Source organism: Microcebus murinus, chromosome 4 (genome assembly GCF_040939455.1).
Source record: "Microcebus murinus isolate Inina chromosome 4, M.murinus_Inina_mat1.0, whole genome shotgun sequence".
NCBI classification, from domain to species: Eukaryota; Metazoa; Chordata; class Mammalia; order Primates; family Cheirogaleidae; genus Microcebus; species Microcebus murinus.
The window spans coordinates 114,345,036-114,369,494 of NC_134107.1; the positions used below are offsets into that span (position 1 = coordinate 114,345,036).

The 24,459-nt window shown below is 63.5% G+C and overlaps 6 non-coding genes across 6 annotated transcripts; all 6 read left to right on the plus strand.

Annotated features, from left to right (window-relative positions):
- The first annotated feature begins 309 nt into the window (after nt 1–309).
- Nucleotides 310–428, plus strand: LOC142870840 (5S ribosomal RNA). Its single transcript, XR_012919167.1, has one exon. It is a non-coding gene; the product is annotated as a 5S ribosomal RNA (ribosomal RNA).
- A 3,524-nt stretch (nt 429–3,952) lies between these two features.
- Nucleotides 3,953–4,071, plus strand: LOC142870654 (5S ribosomal RNA). The gene has a single exon (XR_012919027.1). It is a non-coding gene; the product is annotated as a 5S ribosomal RNA (ribosomal RNA).
- Nucleotides 4,072–7,599: 3,528 nt separating this feature from the next.
- Nucleotides 7,600–7,718, plus strand: LOC142870655 (5S ribosomal RNA). The gene has a single exon (XR_012919028.1). It is a non-coding gene; the product is annotated as a 5S ribosomal RNA (ribosomal RNA).
- Nucleotides 7,719–11,244: 3,526 nt separating this feature from the next.
- On the plus strand, nt 11,245–11,363 carry LOC142870656 (5S ribosomal RNA). The gene has a single exon (XR_012919029.1). It is a non-coding gene; the product is annotated as a 5S ribosomal RNA (ribosomal RNA).
- Nucleotides 11,364–14,881: 3,518 nt separating this feature from the next.
- Nucleotides 14,882–15,000, plus strand: LOC142870657 (5S ribosomal RNA). Its single transcript, XR_012919030.1, has one exon. It is a non-coding gene; the product is annotated as a 5S ribosomal RNA (ribosomal RNA).
- Nucleotides 15,001–18,489: 3,489 nt separating this feature from the next.
- LOC142870659 (5S ribosomal RNA) lies at nt 18,490–18,608 on the plus strand. The gene has a single exon (XR_012919032.1). It is a non-coding gene; the product is annotated as a 5S ribosomal RNA (ribosomal RNA).
- Nucleotides 18,609–24,459: the final 5,851 nt, after the last annotated feature.

Consider the following 24,459-nt stretch of genomic DNA (forward strand, 5'->3'; position numbering starts at 1 on the left):
GAAGGGGGCTGGAAGGTCTCCACCTTGGCGAGTCCAGCCGTGGAGGCGCATCTTGTGTGAGTGTGAGTGTGTGTGTGTGTGTGTGTGTGTATAGAGAGACAGCCCCCCACCCCGGCCCACCGCTCCCTGCCCGCCCCGCCCCGCCCCGCCTGTCACCCCCGTCCCTCGGAGCCCGCCGGACCCGGCCGGTGAACTCAACAGGCCCGGCCCGGCGCGGGTCAGCGCCGGTGCGGGGCCTGGGGCGGGAGGAGGCGGCGGGGAAGCGCAGAGAGGCTCGGCTTCTTGAGCGGGGCAGGGGCGCCCTCCGCCGTCTAGGGCCACACCACCCTGAACGCGCCCGACCTCGTCTGGTCTCGGAAGCTAAGCAGGGTCGGGCCTGGTTAGTACTTGGATGGGAGACCGCCTGGGAATACCGGGTGCCGTAGGCTTCTTCTTTTTTTTTTTTTTTTTTTTTGCCTCTTGTTCTGTCCCCTCTCTGGGAGCGAGGCGGCGGCCCGGGGCGGGGGTCACCCCCACCCTCAGCGCCCGCCGCGGTGCCTGGCGCCCCAGCCCGCACCGTGGGGCCTCCTCTTGTCCCAAGCCGCGACACCGCCGTCACGCGGCAGCATGCGTGGCTTCTGGACTGTCAGGTCTCAGACCAAAGGTCTGCTCTGTGGGAACCGACACGCTGGAGGAAACCTTGAGAGTCTGAGAGGGGAGGGAGTTCCAGAAGAAGGCCAGGATGTCATTTTGAGGGAGTATGTGACCAGAACTCGTCCCGTTGCTTTTGGGGTTCTATGGGCTACACGTAGGAATCTTTGGTGGTGGCACCTGATGTTGGGGGATCCGGAGTCACACCCAGACCTGCTCCACAGGCCTCCTTTTACTTTTCTCTTCGGATTCATTATTTTTAAAAAGTGTCTCTTATCTCTATGATTGCATTTTCTTTTCTCTCTCTTTTCAAGCAGATGATGGGAGTCCAAGTATTAAGGTGACATGTGTTGCCCGTGCCCCCCTCCCCCCTGTGTTCTTATTCATTTACCTCTGATGTCGTTCCAGCGTATTGTGGGGGTACCAATGTTAAGGTCGGGTACGTTGCCCTCTCCCAGCCTCCCCCCTCGGGTCAGAGCCTCAAGTGCGCCCATCCCCCAGTCGGTGCGCACCCACCCCATTCCTAATGGAGGTGTATGCCCATCCCCTCCCCCCACCCGCCCGACACCCACCCGATGAAGGTGATTCCTCTGTGTCCACTTAGGTGTCCATCGGTTCGTACCCATTTGCTGGTGAGCGCGAGCACGTGGTGCTCGTGTGTCCATTCTTGGGCTACCTGGCTTACTGGAACGGGTTCCAGCTCTGGCCAGGAGAACCACGAGAGGTGCCCTCTCACCGCTGCTCCTCCTAGCTGAATAGCACTCCGTGGTGTCCACGCGCCACATTTCATTTACGCACTCGTGGGTCGATGGGCACTCGGGTCGCTTCCAGGTCTTTGCGATTGTGACTTGTGCCCTGACTCTAACCCTAACCCTTACCCAGCCCGTCTCCTCCTCGGCCCCTGCCTGACTGACTCCTTCCCGCCCGGCCTGTCACCTGTCACCGTCCTCTGCCCCTGCCTGACACGCTCCTCCCCGCCCGGGCCGTCACCGTCCTCGGCCCCTGCCTGACGGGGCTCCTCCGTCGCCTGGGCCTTCCAAGGGCTTGGTGTGGACGCTGGTTCCAGGACGCCCTCCCAGGAACCCGGTAGCAGGGCGGCCGCAGCGTCTCGCGCCACCCAACCGTCCGCCGGCCGGCGGCCGTCGCTAAGTGGCCTGCGGGGGACGTGCCCCCACTGTGGGGCGGGCGCCCAGCCTGGTGTCTTCTCCGAGGCCCCGTGGCTGCTTTCCCCCCCCCCCCGCAAGGGGAGAGCCGCGGAGGTGGGGACCGCCTCCTCGTGGGGACGTACACCCAGCTCTCCACGTCGGATTCCGGGGCTCTCTGTCCTGCCAGAAGGCCCAGCTGGCCTGCGGGTCCTTAGAGTGGCAAAAACATCCGAAAACTGAGATTGAGGGTCCGGTGGTTGTCTGCACTTTTGTGCTGGGCACCCCAGGGAGGCCCGGGGGCTGGCTGGACAACGCGGTCTGCTGGGCAGGGGGGGGGGTTTGGAGGAGCAACTGATGCCCTTTGCACTTTGGGTAGCAAGTGTCTGAGGTGTCTCTGAGCCCTGCGCCATGTCGGGGGTGGGGGGTGGGAGGTCGGGGGGGTGGAGGAGCAGGAGGAGGAGGAGGAGGAGGTGGGAAGGGCCGTGGCCTGCAGTCGTCTTCCCGGGGTGGCTTCTTCCACAGGCTGCTTGGCCTGGGCTCCCTGCACCTGGGCCTTTGGAGGACTGGCCCTGTGCTTGCCAACGCTTCCCCTGCAGGGACCCAGAGCTGGGAGGTTGCATCTCTCAGCCCTGGGTCGGGCAGAGCCCCAGCGGGCCATGCCCACAACCTCTCTCAGCACGGGTCCCCCAGAAGGCTCCTTTGGGACCAGGATTCTCTTGCGGGTGACTCTTTAAGGTCTGGCCCCTGGATGGAGGGGCACCAGGAGTAGAGGAGCAGGAAGGGGAAGGGGGTGGCCATGCGAGGGGACACTTTCAGGCCAAGTCCCAGCTTCAGCCTGATCCTCCTGGGAACCCCGGGGTGTACGTCACACCTCCTGGTTGTCCCGCTCTGAGACAAGGAGCCGGGCTTCGCATTCCCCCAGCAGCCAGTCGTGGGCTGAGGACACCTGGGGCGTTGGGAACTCCCTGGCTTCTCCTTGGCTTAACATCTGGAGCTGCTTGTGAATCGTGCCGCCACACACACCCGAGTGCAGGTGTCTTCTGCACAGACTGCGGGCCTCGCTCTTCTGAATGCCGCTAGCTCGCCACCCACCCACGGGTGAACCTGGTCAGGGTACTTTCTCTCGGGGGCAGACTCTGATCCTGGCGGGCTACCGGTGTTTCTGTTTGCTCGTTTCTTTCTTCCATTTCGGGAAAGGCTTCCTTACTGGGTGTGGAAATCTCCTATGCCTTTCCTCGCCTATTCTGTCAGCTTTAAAATTCTCTTTCAGTTGCCACCCTCACAGATGGATTAGGAAACTCTTTCCGGTGCACTCATTAGTGAAATGACCTCAATGAAGCTGGAATCCAATATCTAATGGCCGATTTTTAGCGAGTCCACACGCCAGGGTGGTCGGGGTCCAATGCAGCCCCGGCCAGGCCCAGGCCCCGGCCCCTTGGACTGGGCCACAGGAGGACACAGAGGAGGGTCCCGGCCGCCCCCGGTCGCGTTGCCGGCAGTTCTCCAAGGGCTTGGGCGTTTTCCAGAGGTAGGAGATGGAGGGGACTGATTTCTTCAGCGCCCCACAAACCACGCCACCCCACCCATGGGACACATCCCTAGAGAGAGAGAGAGACGCCCCATACACTCGCTCCCCTCCCCCATGCGCTGTGCCCCAGCCCGGGCCCGGGGGAATAGGCGGCAGCCCACCCACAGGGTGGGGGGCACAGCTGAAAGGGGTTGTCGGGGAGGGCGGCCCCTGCCTGGGGTCAAAGGGCGGGCGATCCGCGCGTGCGCAATCGGCGGCGGAGGCGGCGGCGGCGGCGGCGGCGGCGGCGGCCACGAGCTGGGGGTGGGGGGCGGGTAGGTGAAGGAGGCCAGGCGAGGAGAGGAAGGGGGCTGGAAGGTCTCCACCTTGGCGAGTCCAGCCGTGGAGGCGCATCTTGTGTGAGTGTGAGTGTGTGTGTGTGTGTGTGTGTATAGAGAGACAGCCCCCCACCCCGGCCCACCGCTCCCTGCCCGCCCCGCCCCGCCCCGCCTGTCACCCCCGTCCCTCGGAGCCCGCCGGACCCGGCCGGTGAACTCAACAGGCCCGGCCCGGCGCGGGTCAGCGCCGGTGCGGGGCCTGGGGCGGGAGGAGGCGGCGGGGAAGCGCAGAGAGGCTCGGCTTCTTGAGCGGGGCAGGGGCGCCCTCCGCCGTCTAGGGCCACACCACCCTGAACGCGCCCGACCTCGTCTGGTCTCGGAAGCTAAGCAGGGTCGGGCCTGGTTAGTACTTGGATGGGAGACCGCCTGGGAATACCGGGTGCCGTAGGCTTCTTCTTTTTTTTTTTTTTTTTTTTTGCCTCTTGTTCTGTCCCCTCTCTGGGAGCGAGGCGGCGGCCCGGGGCGGGGGTCACCCCCACCCTCAGCGCCCGCCGCGGTGCCTGGCGCCCCAGCCCGCACCGTGGGGCCTCCTCTTGTCCCAAGCCGCGACACCGCCGTCACGCGGCAGCATGCGTGGCTTCTGGACTGTCAGGTCTCAGACCAAAGGTCTGCTCTGTGGGAACCGACACGCTGGAGGAAACCTTGAGAGTCTGAGAGGGGAGGGAGTTCCAGAAGAAGGCCAGGATGTCATTTTGAGGGAGTATGTGACCAGAACTCGTCCCGTTGCTTTTGGGGTTCTATGGGCTACACGTAGGAATCTTTGGTGGTGGCACCTGATGTTGGGGGATCCGGAGTCACACCCAGACCTGCTCCACAGGCCTCCTTTTACTTTTCTCTTCGGATTCATTATTTTTAAAAAGTGTCTCTTATCTCTATGATTGCATTTTCTTTTCTCTCTCTTTTCAAGCAGATGATGGGAGTCCAAGTATTAAGGTGACATGTGTTGCCCGTGCCCCCCTCCCCCCTGTGTTCTTATTCATTTACCTCTGATGTCGTTCCAGCGTATTGTGGGGGTACCAATGTTAAGGTCGGGTACGTTGCCCTCTCCCAGCCTCCCCCCTCGGGTCAGAGCCTCAAGTGCGCCCATCCCCCAGTCGGTGCGCACCCACCCCATTCCTAATGGAGGTGTATGCCCATCCCCTCCCCCCACCCGCCCGACACCCACCCGATGAAGGTGATTCCTCTGTGTCCACTTAGGTGTCCATCGGTTCGTACCCATTTGCTGGTGAGCGCGAGCACGTGGTGCTCGTGTGTCCATTCTTGGGCTACCTGGCTTACTGGAACGGGTTCCAGCTCTGGCCAGGAGAACCACGAGAGGTGCCCTCTCACCGCTGCTCCTCCTAGCTGAATAGCACTCCGTGGTGTCCACGCGCCACATTTCATTTACGCACTCGTGGGTCGATGGGCACTCGGGTCGCTTCCAGGTCTTTGCGATTGTGACTTGTGCCCTGACTCTAACCCTAACCCTTACCCAGCCCGTCTCCTCCTCGGCCCCTGCCTGACTGACTCCTTCCCGCCCGGCCTGTCACCTGTCACCGTCCTCTGCCCCTGCCTGACACGCTCCTCCCCGCCCGGGCCGTCACCGTCCTCGGCCCCTGCCTGACGGGGCTCCTCCGTCGCCTGGGCCTTCCAAGGGCTTGGTGTGGACGCTGGTTCCAGGACGCCCTCCCAGGAACCCGGTAGCAGGGCGGCCGCAGCGTCTCGCGCCACCCAACCGTCCGCCGGCCGGCGGCCGTCGCTAAGTGGCCTGCGGGGGACGTGCCCCCACTGTGGGGCGGGCGCCCAGCCTGGTGTCTTCTCCGAGGCCCCGTGGCTGCTTTCCCCCCCCCCCCCGCAAGGGGAGAGCCGCGGAGGTGGGGACCGCCTCCTCGTGGGGACGTACACCCAGCTCTCCACGTCGGATTCCGGGGCTCTCTGTCCTGCCAGAAGGCCCAGCTGGCCTGCGGGTCCTTAGAGTGGCAAAAACATCCGAAAACTGAGATTGAGGGTCCGGTGGTTGTCTGCACTTTTGTGCTGGGCACCCCAGGGAGGCCCGGGGGCTGGCTGGACAACGCGGTCTGCTGGGCAGGGGGGGGTGTTTGGAGGAGCAACTGATGCCCTTTGCACTTTGGGTAGCAAGTGTCTGAGGTGTCTCTGAGCCCTGCGCCATGTCGGGGGTGGGGGGTGGGAGGTCGGGGGGGTGGAGGAGCAGGAGGAGGAGGAGGAGGAGGTGGGAAGGGCCGTGGCCTGCAGTCGTCTTCCCGGGGTGGCTTCTTCCACAGGCTGCTTGGCCTGGGCTCCCTGCACCTGGGCCTTTGGAGGACTGGCCCTGTGCTTGCCAACGCTTCCCCTGCAGGGACCCAGAGCTGGGAGGTTGCATCTCTCAGCCCTGGGTCGGGCAGAGCCCCAGCGGGCCATGCCCACAACCTCTCTCAGCACGGGTCCCCCAGAAGGCTCCTTTGGGACCAGGATTCTCTTGCGGGTGACTCTTTAAGGTCTGGCCCCTGGATGGAGGGGCACCAGGAGTAGAGGAGCAGGAAGGGGAAGGGGGTGGCCATGCGAGGGGACACTTTCAGGCCAAGTCCCAGCTTCAGCCTGATCCTCCTGGGAACCCCGGGGTGTACGTCACACCTCCTGGTTGTCCCGCTCTGAGACAAGGAGCCGGGCTTCGCATTCCCCCAGCAGCCAGTCGTGGGCTGAGGACACCTGGGGCGTTGGGAACTCCCTGGCTTCTCCTTGGCTTAACATCTGGAGCTGCTTGTGAATCGTGCCGCCACACACACCCGAGTGCAGGTGTCTTCTGCACAGACTGCGGGCCTCGCTCTTCTGAATGCCGCTAGCTCGCCACCCACCCACGGGTGAACCTGGTCAGGGTACTTTCTCTCGGGGGCAGACTCTGATCCTGGCGGGCTACCGGTGTTTCTGTTTGCTCGTTTCTTTCTTCCATTTCGGGAAAGGCTTCCTTACTGGGTGTGGAAATCTCCTATGCCTTTCCTCGCCTATTCTGTCAGCTTTAAAATTCTCTTTCAGTTGCCACCCTCACAGATGGATTAGGAAACTCTTTCCGGTGCACTCATTAGTGAAATGACCTCAATGAAGCTGGAATCCAATATCTAATGGCCGATTTTTAGCGAGTCCACACGCCAGGGTGGTCGGGGTCCAATGCAGCCCCGGCCAGGCCCAGGCCCCGGCCCCTTGGACTGGGCCACAGGAGGACACAGAGGAGGGTCCCGGCCGCCCCCGGTCGCGTTGCCGGCAGTTCTCCAAGGGCTTGGGCGTTTTCCAGAGGTAGGAGATGGAGGGGACTGATTTCTTCAGCGCCCCACAAACCACGCCACCCCACCCATGGGACACATCCCTAGAGAGAGAGAGAGACGCCCCATACACTCGCTCCCCTCCCCCATGCGCTGTGCCCCAGCCCGGGCCCGGGGGAATAGGCGGCAGCCCACCCACAGGGTGGGGGGCACAGCTGAAAGGGGTTGTCGGGGAGGGCGGCCCCTGCCTGGGGTCAAAGGGCGGGCGATCCGCGCGTGCGCAATCGGCGGCGGAGGCGGCGGCGGCGGCGGCGGCGGCGGCGGCGGCCACGAGCTGGGGGTGGGGGGCGGGTAGGTGAAGGAGGCCAGGCGAGGAGAGGAAGGGGGCTGGAAGGTCTCCACCTTGGCGAGTCCAGCCGTGGAGGCGCATCTTGTGTGAGTGTGAGTGTGTGTGTGTGTGTGTGTGTATAGAGAGACAGCCCCCCACCCCGGCCCACCGCTCCCTGCCCGCCCCGCCCTGCCCCGCCTGTCACCCCCGTCCCTCGGAGCCCGCCGGACCCGGCCGGTGAACTCAACAGGCCCGGCCCGGCGCGGGTCAGCGCCGGTGCGGGGCCTGGGGCGGGAGGAGGCGGCGGGGAAGCGCAGAGAGGCTCGGCTTCTTGAGCGGGGCAGGGGCGCCCTCCGCCGTCTAGGGCCACACCACCCTGAACGCGCCCGACCTCGTCTGGTCTCGGAAGCTAAGCAGGGTCGGGCCTGGTTAGTACTTGGATGGGAGACCGCCTGGGAATACCGGGTGCCGTAGGCTTCTTCTTTTTTTTTTTTTTTTTTTTTTGCCTCTTGTTCTGTCCCCTCTCTGGGAGCGAGGCGGCGGCCCGGGGCGGGGGTCACCCCCACCCTCAGCGCCCGCCGCGGTGCCTGGCGCCCCAGCCCGCACCGTGGGGCCTCCTCTTGTCCCAAGCCGCGACACCGCCGTCACGCGGCAGCATGCGTGGCTTCTGGACTGTCAGGTCTCAGACCAAAGGTCTGCTCTGTGGGAACCGACACGCTGGAGGAAACCTTGAGAGTCTGAGAGGGGAGGGAGTTCCAGAAGAAGGCCAGGATGTCATTTTGAGGGAGTATGTGACCAGAACTCGTCCCGTTGCTTTTGGGGTTCTATGGGCTACACGTAGGAATCTTTGGTGGTGGCACCTGATGTTGGGGGATCCGGAGTCACACCCAGACCTGCTCCACAGGCCTCCTTTTACTTTTCTCTTCGGATTCATTATTTTTAAAAAGTGTCTCTTATCTCTATGATTGCATTTTCTTTTCTCTCTCTTTTCAAGCAGATGATGGGAGTCCAAGTATTAAGGTGACATGTGTTGCCCGTGCCCCCCTCCCCCCTGTGTTCTTATTCATTTACCTCTGATGTCGTTCCAGCGTATTGTGGGGGTACCAATGTTAAGGTCGGGTACGTTGCCCTCTCCCAGCCTCCCCCCTCGGGTCAGAGCCTCAAGTGCGCCCATCCCCCAGTCGGTGCGCACCCACCCCATTCCTAATGGAGGTGTATGCCCATCCCCTCCCCCCACCCGCCCGACACCCACCCGATGAAGGTGATTCCTCTGTGTCCACTTAGGTGTCCATCGGTTCGTACCCATTTGCTGGTGAGCGCGAGCACGTGGTGCTCGTGTGTCCATTCTTGGGCTACCTGGCTTACTGGAACGGGTTCCAGCTCTGGCCAGGAGAACCACGAGAGGTGCCCTCTCACCGCTGCTCCTCCTAGCTGAATAGCACTCCGTGGTGTCCACGCGCCACATTTCATTTACGCACTCGTGGGTCGATGGGCACTCGGGTCGCTTCCAGGTCTTTGCGATTGTGACTTGTGCCCTGACTCTAACCCTAACCCTTACCCAGCCCGTCTCCTCCTCGGCCCCTGCCTGACTGACTCCTTCCCGCCCGGCCTGTCACCTGTCACCGTCCTCTGCCCCTGCCTGACACGCTCCTCCCCGCCCGGGCCGTCACCGTCCTCGGCCCCTGCCTGACGGGGCTCCTCCGTCGCCTGGGCCTTCCAAGGGCTTGGTGTGGACGCTGGTTCCAGGACGCCCTCCCAGGAACCCGGTAGCAGGGCGGCCGCAGCGTCTCGCGCCACCCAACCGTCCGCCGGCCGGCGGCCGTCGCTAAGTGGCCTGCGGGGGACGTGCCCCCACTGTGGGGCGGGCGCCCAGCCTGGTGTCTTCTCCGAGGCCCCGTGGCTGCTTTCCCCCCCCCCCGCAAGGGGAGAGCCGCGGAGGTGGGGACCGCCTCCTCGTGGGGACGTACACCCAGCTCTCCACGTCGGATTCCGGGGCTCTCTGTCCTGCCAGAAGGCCCAGCTGGCCTGCGGGTCCTTAGAGTGGCAAAAACATCCGAAAACTGAGATTGAGGGTCCGGTGGTTGTCTGCACTTTTGTGCTGGGCACCCCAGGGAGGCCCGGGGGCTGGCTGGACAACGCGGTCTGCTGGGCAGGGGGGGGGTTTGGAGGAGCAACTGATGCCCTTTGCACTTTGGGTAGCAAGTGTCTGAGGTGTCTCTGAGCCCTGCGCCATGTCGGGGGTGGGGGGTGGGAGGTCGGGGGGGTGGAGGAGCAGGAGGAGGAGGAGGAGGAGGTGGGAAGGGCCGTGGCCTGCAGTCGTCTTCCCGGGGTGGCTTCTTCCACAGGCTGCTTGGCCTGGGCTCCCTGCACCTGGGCCTTTGGAGGACTGGCCCTGTGCTTGCCAACGCTTCCCCTGCAGGGACCCAGAGCTGGGAGGTTGCATCTCTCAGCCCTGGGTCGGGCAGAGCCCCAGCGGGCCATGCCCACAACCTCTCTCAGCACGGGTCCCCCAGAAGGCTCCTTTGGGACCAGGATTCTCTTGCGGGTGACTCTTTAAGGTCTGGCCCCTGGATGGAGGGGCACCAGGAGTAGAGGAGCAGGAAGGGGAAGGGGGTGGCCATGCGAGGGGACACTTTCAGGCCAAGTCCCAGCTTCAGCCTGATCCTCCTGGGAACCCCGGGGTGTACGTCACACCTCCTGGTTGTCCCGCTCTGAGACAAGGAGCCGGGCTTCGCATTCCCCCAGCAGCCAGTCGTGGGCTGAGGACACCTGGGGCGTTGGGAACTCCCTGGCTTCTCCTTGGCTTAACATCTGGAGCTGCTTGTGAATCGTGCCGCCACACACACCCGAGTGCAGGTGTCTTCTGCACAGACTGCGGGCCTCGCTCTTCTGAATGCCGCTAGCTCGCCACCCACCCACGGGTGAACCTGGTCAGGGTACTTTCTCTCGGGGGCAGACTCTGATCCTGGCGGGCTACCGGTGTTTCTGTTTGCTCGTTTCTTTCTTCCATTTCGGGAAAGGCTTCCTTACTGGGTGTGGAAATCTCCTATGCCTTTCCTCGCCTATTCTGTCAGCTTTAAAATTCTCTTTCAGTTGCCACCCTCACAGATGGATTAGGAAACTCTTTCCGGTGCACTCATTAGTGAAATGACCTCAATGAAGCTGGAATCCAATATCTAATGGCCGATTTTTAGCGAGTCCACACGCCAGGGTGGTCGGGGTCCAATGCAGCCCCGGCCAGGCCCAGGCCCCGGCCCCTTGGACTGGGCCACAGGAGGACACAGAGGAGGGTCCCGGCCGCCCCCGGTCGCGTTGCCGGCAGTTCTCCAAGGGCTTGGGCGTTTTCCAGAGGTAGGAGATGGAGGGGACTGATTTCTTCAGCGCCCCACAAACCACGCCACCCCACCCATGGGACACATCCCTAGAGAGAGAGAGAGACGCCCCATACACTCGCTCCCCTCCCCCATGCGCTGTGCCCCAGCCCGGGCCCGGGGGAATAGGCGGCAGCCCACCCACAGGGTGGGGGGCACAGCTGAAAGGGGTTGTCGGGGAGGGCGGCCCCTGCCTGGGGTCAAAGGGCGGGCGATCCGCGCGTGCGCAATCGGCGGCGGAGGCGGCGGCGGCGGCGGCGGCGGCGGCGGCGGCCACGAGCTGGGGGTGGGGGGCGGGTAGGTGAAGGAGGCCAGGCGAGGAGAGGAAGGGGGCTGGAAGGTCTCCACCTTGGCGAGTCCAGCCGTGGAGGCGCATCTTGTGTGAGTGTGAGTGTGTGTGTGTGTGTGTGTGTATAGAGAGACAGCCCCCCACCCCGGCCCACCGCTCCCTGCCCGCCCCGCCCCGCCCCGCCTGTCACCCCCGTCCCTCGGAGCCCGCCGGACCCGGCCGGTGAACTCAACAGGCCCGGCCCGGCGCGGGTCAGCGCCGGTGCGGGGCCTGGGGCGGGAGGAGGCGGCGGGGAAGCGCAGAGAGGCTCGGCTTCTTGAGCGGGGCAGGGGCGCCCTCCGCCGTCTAGGGCCACACCACCCTGAACGCGCCCGACCTCGTCTGGTCTCGGAAGCTAAGCAGGGTCGGGCCTGGTTAGTACTTGGATGGGAGACCGCCTGGGAATACCGGGTGCCGTAGGCTTCTTCTTTTTTTTTTTTTTTTTTTTGCCTCTTGTTCTGTCCCCTCTCTGGGAGCGAGGCGGCGGCCCGGGGCGGGGGTCACCCCCACCCTCAGCGCCCGCCGCGGTGCCTGGCGCCCCAGCCCGCACCGTGGGGCCTCCTCTTGTCCCAAGCCGCGACACCGCCGTCACGCGGCAGCATGCGTGGCTTCTGGACTGTCAGGTCTCAGACCAAAGGTCTGCTCTGTGGGAACCGACACGCTGGAGGAAACCTTGAGAGTCTGAGAGGGGAGGGAGTTCCAGAAGAAGGCCAGGATGTCATTTTGAGGGAGTATGTGACCAGAACTCGTCCCGTTGCTTTTGGGGTTCTATGGGCTACACGTAGGAATCTTTGGTGGTGGCACCTGATGTTGGGGGATCCGGAGTCACACCCAGACCTGCTCCACAGGCCTCCTTTTACTTTTCTCTTCGGATTCATTATTTTTAAAAAGTGTCTCTTATCTCTATGATTGCATTTTCTTTTCTCTCTCTTTTCAAGCAGATGATGGGAGTCCAAGTATTAAGGTGACATGTGTTGCCCGTGCCCCCCTCCCCCCTGTGTTCTTATTCATTTACCTCTGATGTCGTTCCAGCGTATTGTGGGGGTACCAATGTTAAGGTCGGGTACGTTGCCCTCTCCCAGCCTCCCCCCTCGGGTCAGAGCCTCAAGTGCGCCCATCCCCCAGTCGGTGCGCACCCACCCCATTCCTAATGGAGGTGTATGCCCATCCCCTCCCCCCACCCGCCCGACACCCACCCGATGAAGGTGATTCCTCTGTGTCCACTTAGGTGTCCATCGGTTCGTACCCATTTGCTGGTGAGCGCGAGCACGTGGTGCTCGTGTGTCCATTCTTGGGCTACCTGGCTTACTGGAACGGGTTCCAGCTCTGGCCAGGAGAACCACGAGAGGTGCCCTCTCACCGCTGCTCCTCCTAGCTGAATAGCACTCCGTGGTGTCCACGCGCCACATTTCATTTACGCACTCGTGGGTCGATGGGCACTCGGGTCGCTTCCAGGTCTTTGCGATTGTGACTTGTGCCCTGACTCTAACCCTAACCCTTACCCAGCCCGTCTCCTCCTCGGCCCCTGCCTGACTGACTCCTTCCCGCCCGGCCTGTCACCTGTCACCGTCCTCTGCCCCTGCCTGACACGCTCCTCCCCGCCCGGGCCGTCACCGTCCTCGGCCCCTGCCTGACGGGGCTCCTCCGTCGCCTGGGCCTTCCAAGGGCTTGGTGTGGACGCTGGTTCCAGGACGCCCTCCCAGGAACCCGGTAGCAGGGCGGCCGCAGCGTCTCGCGCCACCCAACCGTCCGCCGGCCGGCGGCCGTCGCTAAGTGGCCTGCGGGGGACGTGCCCCCACTGTGGGGCGGGCGCCCAGCCTGGTGTCTTCTCCGAGGCCCCGTGGCTGCTTCCCCCCCCCCCCCCGCAAGGGGAGAGCCGCGGAGGTGGGGACCGCCTCCTCGTGGGGACGTACACCCAGCTCTCCACGTCGGATTCCGGGGCTCTCTGTCCTGCCAGAAGGCCCAGCTGGCCTGCGGGTCCTTAGAGTGGCAAAAACATCCGAAAACTGAGATTGAGGGTCCGGTGGTTGTCTGCACTTTTGTGCTGGGCACCCCAGGGAGGCCCGGGGGCTGGCTGGACAACGCGGTCTGCTGGGCAGGGGGGGGGTTTGGAGGAGCAACTGATGCCCTTTGCACTTTGGGTAGCAAGTGTCTGAGGTGTCTCTGAGCCCTGCGCCATGTCGGGGGTGGGGGGTGGGAGGTCGGGGGGGTGGAGGAGCAGGAGGAGGAGGAGGAGGAGGTGGGAAGGGCCGTGGCCTGCAGTCGTCTTCCCGGGGTGGCTTCTTCCACAGGCTGCTTGGCCTGGGCTCCCTGCACCTGGGCCTTTGGAGGACTGGCCCTGTGCTTGCCAACGCTTCCCCTGCAGGGACCCAGAGCTGGGAGGTTGCATCTCTCAGCCCTGGGTCGGGCAGAGCCCCAGCGGGCCATGCCCACAACCTCTCTCAGCACGGGTCCCCCAGAAGGCTCCTTTGGGACCAGGATTCTCTTGCGGGTGACTCTTTAAGGTCTGGCCCCTGGATGGAGGGGCACCAGGAGTAGAGGAGCAGGAAGGGGAAGGGGGTGGCCATGCGAGGGGACACTTTCAGGCCAAGTCCCAGCTTCAGCCTGATCCTCCTGGGAACCCCGGGGTGTACGTCACACCTCCTGGTTGTCCCGCTCTGAGACAAGGAGCCGGGCTTCGCATTCCCCCAGCAGCCAGTCGTGGGCTGAGGACACCTGGGGCGTTGGGAACTCCCTGGCTTCTCCTTGGCTTAACATCTGGAGCTGCTTGTGAATCGTGCCGCCACACACACCCGAGTGCAGGTGTCTTCTGCACAGACTGCGGGCCTCGCTCTTCTGAATGCCGCTAGCTCGCCACCCACCCACGGGTGAACCTGGTCAGGGTACTTTCTCTCGGGGGCAGACTCTGATCCTGGCGGGCTACCGGTGTTTCTGTTTGCTCGTTTCTTTCTTCCATTTCGGGAAAGGCTTCCTTACTGGGTGTGGAAATCTCCTATGCCTTTCCTCGCCTATTCTGTCAGCTTTAAAATTCTCTTTCAGTTGCCACCCTCACAGATGGATTAGGAAACTCTTTCCGGTGCACTCATTAGTGAAATGACCTCAATGAAGCTGGAATCCAATATCTAATGGCCGATTTTTAGCGAGTCCACACGCCAGGGTGGTCGGGGTCCAATGCAGCCCCGGCCAGGCCCAGGCCCCTTGGACTGGGCCACAGGAGGACACAGAGGAGGGTCCCGGCCCCCACGGTCGCGTTGCCGGCAGTTCTCCAAGGGCTTGGGCGTTTTCCAGAGGTAGGAGATGGAGGGGACTGATTTCTTCAGCGCCCCACTAACCACGCCACCCCACCCATGGGACACATCCCTAGAGAGAGAGAGAGACGCCCCATACACTCGCTCCCCTCCCCCATGCGCTGTGCCCCAGCCCGGGCCCGGGGGAATAGGCGGCAGCCCACCCACAGGGTGGGGGGCACAGCTGAAAGGGGTTGTCGGGGAGGGCGGCCCCTGCCTGGGGTCAAAGGGCGGGCGATCCGCGCGTGCGCAATCGGCGGCGGAGGCGGCGGTGGCGGCGGCGGCGGCGGCGGCCACGAGCTGGGGGTGGGGGGCGGGTAGGTGAAGGAGGCCAGGCGAGGAGAGGAAGGGGGCTGGAAGGTCTCCACCTTGGCGAGTCCAGCCGTGGAGGCGCATCTTGTGTGAGTGTGAGTGTGTGTGTGTGTGTGTGTGTGTATAGAGAGACAGCCCCCCACCCCGGCCCACCGCTCCCTGCCCGCCCCGCCCCGCCCCGCCTGTCACCCCCGTCCCTCGGAGCCCGCCGGACCCGGCCGGTGAACTCAACAGGCCCGGCCCGGCGCGGGTCAGCGCCGGTGCGGGGCCTGGGGCGGGAGGAGGCGGCGGGGAAGCGCAGAGAGGCTCGGCTTCTTGAGCGGGGCAGGGGCGCCCTCCGCCGTCTAGGGCCACACCACCCTGAACGCGCCCGACCTCGTCTGGTCTCGGAAGCTAAGCAGGGTCGGGCCTGGTTAGTACTTGGATGGGAGACCGCCTGGGAATACCGGGTGCCGTAGGCTTCTTCTTTTTTTTTTTTTTTTTTTTTGCCTCTTGTTCTGTCCCCTCTCTGGGAGCGAGGCGGCGGCCCGGGGCGGGGGTCACCCCCACCCTCAGCGCCCGCCGCGGTGCCTGGCGCCCCAGCCCGCACCGTGGGGCCTCCTCTTGTCCCAAGCCGCGACACCGCCGTCACGCGGCAGCATGCGTGGCTTCTGGACTGTCAGGTCTCAGACCAAAGGTCTGCTCTGTGGGAACCGACACGCTGGAGGAAACCTTGAGAGTCTGAGAGGGGAGGGAGTTCCAGAAGAAGGCCAGGATGTCATTTTGAGGGAGTATGTGACCAGAACTCGTCCCGTTGCTTTTGGGGTTCTATGGGCTACACGTAGGAATCTTTGGTGGTGGCACCTGATGTTGGGGGATCCGGAGTCACACCCAGACCTGCTCCACAGGCCTCCTTTTACTTTTCTCTTCGGATTCATTATTTTTAAAAAGTGTCTCTTATCTCTATGATTGCATTTTCTTTTCTCTCTCTTTTCAAGCAGATGATGGGAGTCCAAGTATTAAGGTGACATGTGTTGCCCGTGCCCCCCTCCCCCCTGTGTTCTTATTCATTTACCTCTGATGTCGTTCCAGCGTATTGTGGGGGTACCAATGTTAAGGTCGGGTACGTTGCCCTCTCCCAGCCTCCCCCCTCGGGTCAGAGCCTCAAGTGCGCCCATCCCCCAGTCGGTGCGCACCCACCCCATTCCTAATGGAGGTGTATGCCCATCCCCTCCCCCCACCCGCCCGACACCCACCCGATGAAGGTGATTCCTCTGTGTCCACTTAGGTGTCCATCGGTTCGTACCCATTTGCTGGTGAGCGCGAGCACGTGGTGCTCGTGTGTCCATTCTTGGGCTACCTGGCTTACTGGAACGGGTTCCAGCTCTGGCCAGGAGAACCACGAGAGGTGCCCTCTCACCGCTGCTCCTCCTAGCTGAATAGCACTCCGTGGTGTCCACGCGCCACATTTCATTTACGCACTCGTGGGTCGATGGGCACTCGGGTCGCTTCCAGGTCTTTGCGATTGTGACTTGTGCCCTGACTCTAACCCTAACCCTTACCCAGCCCGTCTCCTCCTCGGCCCCTGCCTGACTGACTCCTTCCCGCCCGGCCTGTCACCTGTCACCGTCCTCTGCCCCTGCCTGACACGCTCCTCCCCGCCCGGGCCGTCACCGTCCTCGGCCCCTGCCTGACGGGGCTCCTCCGTCGCCTGGGCCTTCCAAGGGCTTGGTGTGGACGCTGGTTCCAGGACGCCCTCCCAGGAACCCGGTAGCAGGGCGGCCGCAGCGTCTCGCGCCACCCAACCGTCCGCCGGCCGGCGGCCGTCGCTAAGTGGCCTGCGGGGGACGTGCCCCCACTGTGGGGCGGGCGCCCAGCCTGGTGTCTTCTCCGAGGCCCCGTGGCTGCTTTCCCCCCCCCCCCGCAAGGGGAGAGCCGCGGAGGTGGGGACCGCCTCCTCGTGGGGACGTACACCCAGCTCTCCACGTCGGATTCCGGGGCTCTCTGTCCTGCCAGAAGGCCCAGCTGGCCTGCGGGTCCTTAGAGTGGCAAAAACATCCGAAAACTGAGATTGAGGGTCCGGTGGTTGTCTGCACTTTTGTGCTGGGCACCCCAGGGAGGCCCGGGGGCTGGCTGGACAACGCGGTCTGCTGGGCAGGGGGGGGTGTTTGGAGGAGCAACTGATGCCCTTTGCACTTTGGGTAGCAAGTGTCTGAGGTGTCTCTGAGCCCTGCGCCATGTCGGGGGTGGGGGGTGGGAGGTCGGGGGGGTGGAGGAGCAGGAGGAGGAGGAGGAGGAGGTGGGAAGGGCCGTGGCCTGCAGTCGTCTTCCCGGGGTGGCTTCTTCCACAGGCTGCTTGGCCTGGGCTCCCTGCACCTGGGCCTTTGGAGGACTGGCCCTGTGCTTGCCAACGCTTCCCCTGCAGGGACCCAGAGCTGGGAGGTTGCATCTCTCAGCCCTGGGTCGGGCAGAGCCCCAGCGGGCCATGCCCACAACCTCTCTCAGCACGGGTCCCCCAGAAGGCTCCTTTGGGACCAGGATTCTCTTGCGGGTGACTCTTTAAGGTCTGGCCCCTGGATGGAGGGGCACCAGGAGTAGAGGAGCAGGAAGGGGAAGGGGGTGGCCATGCGAGGGGACACTTTCAGGCCAAGTCCCAGCTTCAGCCTGATCCTCCTGGGAACCCCGGGGTGTACGTCACACCTCCTGGTTGTCCCGCTCTGAGACAAGGAGCCGGGCTTCGCATTCCCCCAGCAGCCAGTCGTGGGCTGAGGACACCTGGGGCGTTGGGAACTCCCTGGCTTCTCCTTGGCTTAACATCTGGAGCTGCTTGTGAATCGTGCCGCCACACACACCCGAGTGCAGGTGTCTTCTGCACAGACTGCGGGCCTCGCTCTTCTGAATGCCGCTAGCTCGCCACCCACCCACGGGTGAACCTGGTCAGGGTACTTTCTCTCGGGGGCAGACTCTGATCCTGGCGGGCTACCGGTGTTTCTGTTTGCTCGTTTCTTTCTTCCATTTCGGGAAAGGCTTCCTTACTGGGTGTGGAAATCTCCTATGCCTTTCCTCGCCTATTCTGTCAGCTTTAAAATTCTCTTTCAGTTGCCACCCTCACAGATGGATTAGGAAACTCTTTCCGGTGCACTCATTAGTGAAATGACCTCAATGAAGCTGGAATCCAATATCTAATGGCCGATTTTTAGCGAGTCCACACGCCAGGGTGGTCGGGGTCCAATGCAGCCCCGGCCAGGCCCAGGCCCCTTGGACTGGGCCACAGGAGGACACAGAGGAGGGTCCCGGCCCCCACGGTCGCGTTGCCGGCAGTTCTCCAAGGGCTTGGGCGTTTTCCAGAGGTAGGAGATGGAGGGGACTGATTTCTTCAGCGCCCCACTAACCACGCCACCCCACCCATGGGACACATCCCTAGAGAGAGAGAGAGACGCCCCATACACTCGCTCCCCTCCCCCATGCGCTGTGCCCCAGCCCGGGCCCGGGGGAATAGGCGGCAGCCCACCCACAGGGTGGGGGGCGCAGCTGAAAGGGGTTGTCGGGGAGGGCGGCCCCTGCCTGGGGTCAAAGGGCGGGCGACCCGCGCGTGCGCAATCGGCGGCGGTGGCGGCGGGGGCGGCCACGAGCTGGGGGTGGGCCAGGCGAGGAGAGGAAGGGGGCTGGAAGGTCTCCACCTTGGCGAGTCCAGCCGTGGAGGCGCATCTTGTGTGAGTGTGAGTGTGTTTGTGTGTGTGTGTGTGTGTGTGTATAGAGAGACAGCCCCCCACCCCGGCTCGCCGCTCCCTGCCCGCCCCGTCCCGCCCCGCCTGTCACCCCGGTCCCTCGGAGCCCGCCGGACCCGGCCGGTGAACTCAACAGGCCCGCCCGGTGCGGGTCAGCGCCGGCGCGGGGCCTGGGGCGGGAGGAGGCGGCGGGGAAGTGCAGAGAGGCTGGGCTTCTTGAGCGGGGCAGGGGCGCCCTCCGCCGTCTAGGGCCACACCACCCTGAACGCGCCCGATCTCGTCTGGTCTCGGAAGCTAAGCAGGGTCGGGCCTGGTTAGTACTTGGATGGGAGACCGCCTGGGAATACCGGGTGCTGTAGGCTTCTTTTTTTTTTTTTTTTTTGTTTTGCCTCTTGTTCTGTCCCCTCTCTGGGAGCGAGGCGGCGGCCTGGGGCGGGGGTCACCCCCACCCTCAGCGCCCGCCGCGGTGCCTGGCGCCCCAGCCCGCACCGTGGGGCCTCCTCTTGTCCCAAGCCGCGATACCGCCGTCACGCGGCAGCATGCGTGGCTTCTGGACTGTCAGGTCTCAGACCAAAGGTCTGGCACCCTGTCTGACCGTCCCCCATGGGTGTGTGGACACACGCAGATCGACACAGCGCACGGCCTGCCCATCTCCCATGGGTGTGTGGAAACAGCTAGATCCACACAGAGCCCTGCCTTCCTGTCACCCATGGGTGATTGGACACAGCCTGATCCACACTGCGCCCTGCCTGCCTGTGTCCCTTTGGTGTGTGGACACAGCCAGTTCCACACTGCGCCCTGACTGCCCGTCTCCCGTGGGTGAGTTTACACAGTCACATCCACACTGCGCCCTGTCCGCCTGTCTCTGCTGGGTGTGTGGACACAAGAAGTTCCACACAGCGCACTGCCACCCGTCTCCCGTGGGTGAGGGGACACAATAAATCCACACGGCACCCAGCCAACATGTCTCCCATGGGTGAGTAGACACAGCCACGTCCACACAGCGTCCTGCCTACCCGTCTGTTTGATGTGTGGACACAGCAAGTTCCACACTGCTCCCTGTCTGCCTGTCTCTGCTGGGTGTGTGGACACAAGAAGTTCCACACAGCGCACTGCCACCCGTCTCCCGTGGGTGAGGGGACACAATAAATCCACACGGCACCCAGCCAACATGTCTCCCATGGGTGAGTAGACACAGCCACGTCCACACAGCGTCCTGCCTACCCGTCTGTTTGATGTGTGGACACAGCAAGTTCCACACTGCTCCCTGTCTGCCCATGTCCCGTGGATGTGTGGACAATGACAGTTCCACACATAGCCCAGCCTGCATGTCACCCATGGGTGAGTGGATACAGCCAGATCCACACTGTGCCCTGCCTGCCCTTCTCCCGTGGGTGAGTGGACACAGCCAGATCCACACGGCGAACAGCCTGCCCGTCTCCCATGGTTCAGTGGACACAGCCACATCCAAACTGCGCCTGACTGACCGTCTCCCTTGGGTTTTTGGACACAGCCACATCCACACGACGCCCTGCCTGCCCGTCTCCCGTGAGTAAGTGGACACAGCCAGTTCCACACAGAGCCCTGCCTGCCCATCTCCCTTTGGTGAGTGGACACCTCCACATCCGTACTGCGCCCTGCATGCCCGTCACCCATGGGTGAGTGGACACAGCTAGATCCACACTGCGCCCGGCCTGCCGTCTACTGTGCTTGTGTGGACACAGTCAGTTCCACACTGCGCCCGGCCTGCTCCTCTCCCGTGCTTGTGTGGACACAGTCAGTTCCACACAGAGCACTGCCTGAGCGTCTCCCGTAGGTGTGTGGACATAGCCAGTTCCACACTGCGCTCTGCCTTCTCGTCACCCATGCGTGAGTGGACACAGCCAGATGCACACTGCGCCCTGCATGCCCCTCTCCCGTTTGTGTGTGGACACAGCCAGATCCACACGGCTCCCAGCCTGCCCGTCTCCCGTGGGTGTGTTGACACAGCCACATCCACACAGCACCCTGCTTGACCGTCTCCCGTGGGTGAGTAGACACAGCCAGTTCCACACTGCGCCCTGCCTGCCCGTCTCCCGTGGGTGAGTGGAGACAGCCACATCCACACATGCCCTGCCTGCCCGTCTCTGGTGGGTGTGTGGACACAGCCATTTCCACACTGCGTCCTGCTTGCCCGTCACCCATGGGTGAGTGATCACAGCCAGATCCACACTGCACCCTGCCTGCCCGTCTTCCGTGGGTGAGTGGACACAGCCAGTTCCACACTGCGCCCTGCCTGCCCGTCACCCATTGGAGATTGGACAAGCCAGATCCACACTGCACCCTGCCTGTCCTTCTCCCGTGGTTGAGTGGACACAGCCAGTCCCACACTGCACCCTGCCTGCCAGTCTCCTGTGGGTGAGTGGAGATAGCCACATCCACACAGCGCCCTGCCTGCACGTCTCTTGTGGGTGTGTGTACACAGCCATTTCGACACTGCGCCCTGCTTGCCCGTCAACCATGTGTGAGTGGACACAGCCAGATCCACACAGCACCCTGCGTGCCCGTCTCCGGTGGGTGTGTGGACACAGCCATATCCACACAGCGCCCTGCCTGCCCGTCTCCCATGGGTGAATGGACACAGACAGATCCACACAGTGCCCTGCATGCCCGTCTCCGGTGGGTGTGTGGACACAGCCAGATCCACACAGCGCCCTAATGCCCGTCTCCCATGGGTGATTGGACACAGCCAGATCCACACAGCGCCCTGCCTGCCCGTCTCTGGTGGGTGTGTGGACACAGCCAGATCCACACAGCGCCCTGCCTGCCCATCTCCCATGAGTGTGTCGACACAACCAGATCCACACGGCGCCCAGCCTGCCCGAATCCCGTGGGTGAGTGGACACAGCCACATCCGCACAGCACCCTGGCTGACCGTCTCACATGGGTGTGTGGACACAGCCAGTTCCACACAGCGCCCTGCCTGCCCGGCTCCCGTGGGTGAGTGGACACAGCCACATCCACACAGCACCCTTTCTGACCATCTCCCATGGATGTGTGGACACAGCATGTTCCACACGGCGCCCAGCCTGCCCGTCTCCCGTGCGTGAGTGGACACAGCCACATCCACACAGCCCCCTGCCTGCCCGTCTACCGTGGGTGAGTAGACACAGCCAGATCCACACAGTGCTGCGACCTGCCTGCCCGTCTCCCGTATGTTAGTGGACATAGCCAGATCCACACAGTGCCCTGCCTGCCCGTCTCTCATGAGTGTGTCGACACAACCAGATCCACACGGCGCCCAGCCTGCACGTCTCCCATGGGTGTGTGGACACAGCCAGATACACACAGCGCCCTGCCTGCCCGTCTCCCGTGGGTGAGTGGACACAGCCAGATCCACACTGCACCCTGCCTGCCCGTCTCCCATGGGTTAGTGGACACAGCCAGATACACACAGTGCCCTGCCTGCCCGTCTCCCATGGGTATGTGGACACGGCCAGAACCACATTGCACTCTGCATGCCCGTCTCCCGTGGGTGTGTGGACACAGCGAGTTCCACACAGAACCCTGCCTGGCAGTCTCCCATGGGTGTGTGCACACAGCCGGATCCACACGACGCCCAGCCTGCCCGTCTCCCATGGGTGTGTGGACACAGTCAGATGCACACGGCACCCAGCCTGCCCGTCTTCAGTGAGTGAGTGGACACAGCCAGATCTACACTGCGCCCTGCCTGCCCATCTACTGTGGGTGTGTGGTCACAGCCAGTTGCACACAGAGCCCTGCCTGCCCGTCTCCGGTGCGTGTGTGGACACAGCCAGTTCCACACTGCGCCCTGCCTGACCGTATCCCATGGGTGTGTGGAAACAGCCAGATCCACTCAGCGCCCTGCCTGCCCATCTCCCGTAGGTGAGTAGACACTACCATTTCCACACTGTGCCCTGCCTGCCAATCTTCCGTGGCTGAGTGGAGACAGGCACATCCACACAGAGTCCTGCCTGCCCGTCTCTGGTGGTGGTTGTGGACACTGCCAGTTCCAAACTGCGCCCTGCCTGCCAGTCACAGATGTGTGATTGGACACAGCCACATCCACACTGCGCCCTGCCTGCCAGTCTCCCGTGGGTGTGTGGATACGGCAAGATCCACACTGCGCCCTTCCTGCCCGTCTCCCGTGTGTGAGTGGGCACAGCCACATCTATACTCCACCCTGCCTGCCCGTCACCCATGGGTGAGTGGACATAGCCAGTTCCACACTGCGCCCTGCCTGTCTGTCTCGTGGGTGAGTGGACACAGCCAGTTCCACACAGCGCCCTACCTGACGTCTCAGGTGGTTGTGTGGACACAGCAAGTTCCACACTGCACCCTGCCTGCCCGTCTCCCGTGGGTGAGTGGACACAGCCACATTCACACTGCGCCCTGCCTGCCAGTCTCCCGTGGGTGAGTGGACACAGCTAGTTCCACACAGAGCCCTTCCTGCCCGTCTCCCTTGGGTGAGTGGACACAGCCACTTCTACACTCTGCCCTGCCTGCCCGTCTCCTGTAGGTGAGTGGACACAGCCACATCCACATGCGACATTCCTGTACGTCTCCCGTGGATGAGAGGACACAGACAGTTCCACACTGCGACCTGCTTGCCCGTCTGACTTGGGTGTGCGAACACGGCAAGATCCACACTGCGCCCTGCCTGCCTGTCTCCCGTGGGTGAGTGGACACAGCCTGTTACACACTGTGCCCTACCTGCCCGTCTCCCGTGGGTGAGTGGACACAGCCACATCCACACTGCGCCCTGCCTGCCCGACTCCCGTGGGTGTGTGGACACGGCCAGATCCACACAGCGCCCTGCCTGCCCGTCTCCCGTGGGTGAGTGGACACAGCCACATTCACACTGCGCCGTGCCTGCCCGTCTCCCATGGGTGTGTGGACACAGCAAGATCCACTCTGCGCCCTGCCTGTCCGTCTCCCGTGGGTGAGTAGACACAGCCAGATCCACACTGCGCCTTGCCTGCCCGTCTCCCGTGGGTGAGTGGACACAGCCAGATCCGCATTGCGCCCTGCCTGCCCATCTGCCGTGGGTGAGTGGACACAGCCAGATCCGCACTGCGCCCTGCCTGCCCGTCTGCCGTGGGTGAGTGGACACAGCCAGATCCACACAGCCCCCTGCCTGCCCGTCTGCCGTGGGTCAGTGGACATAGCCAGATACACACAGCACCCTCTTTACCCGTCTCTCATGGGTGAGTGGACACAGCCAGATCCGCACTGCGCCCTGCCTGCCCGTCTGCCGTGGGTCAGTGGACATAGCCAGATACACACAGCACCCTCTCTGCCCGTCTCCAGTGGGTGAATGGACACAGCCAGATCCTCACTGCGCCTTGCCTGCCCGTCTGCCGTGGGTGAGTGGACACAGCCGGATCCGCACTGCACCCTGCCTGCCCGTCTCCCATGGGTTAGTGGACACAGCCAGATACACACAGTGCCCTGCCTGCCCGTCTCCCATGGGTGTGTGGACACGGCCAGAACCACACTGCACTCTGCATGCCCGTCTCCCGTGGGTGTGTGGACACAGCGAGTTCCACACAGAACCCTGCCTGGCAGTCTCCCATGGGTGTGTGCACACAGCCGGATCCACACGACGCCCAGCCTGCCCGTCTCCCATGGGTGTGTGGACACAGTCAGATGCACACGGCACCCAGCCTGCCCGTCTTCAGTGAGTGAGTGGACACAGCCAGATCTACACTGCGCCCTGCCTGCCCATCTACTGTGGGTGTGTGGTCACAGCCAGTTGCACACAGAGCCCTGCCTGCCCGTCTCCGGTGCGTGTGTGGACACAGCCAGTTCCACACTGCGCCCTGCCTGACCGTATCCCATGGGTGTGTGGAAACAGCCAGATCCACTCAGCGCCCTGCCTGCCCATCTCCCGTAGGTGAGTAGACACTACCATTTCCACACTGCGCCCTGCCTGCCAATCTTCCGTGGCTGAGTAAAGACAGGCACATCCACACAGAGTCCTGCCTGCCCGTCTCTGGTGGTGGTTGTGGACACTGCCAGTTCCAAACTGCGCCCTGCCTGCCAGTCACAGATGTGTGATTGGACACAGCCACATCCACACTGCGCCGTGCCTGCCCGTCTCCCATGGGTGTGTGGACACAGCAAGATCCACTCTGCGCCCTGCCTGTCCGTCTCCCGTGGGTGAGTAGACACAGCCAGATCCACACTGCGCCTTGCCTGCCCGTCTCCCGT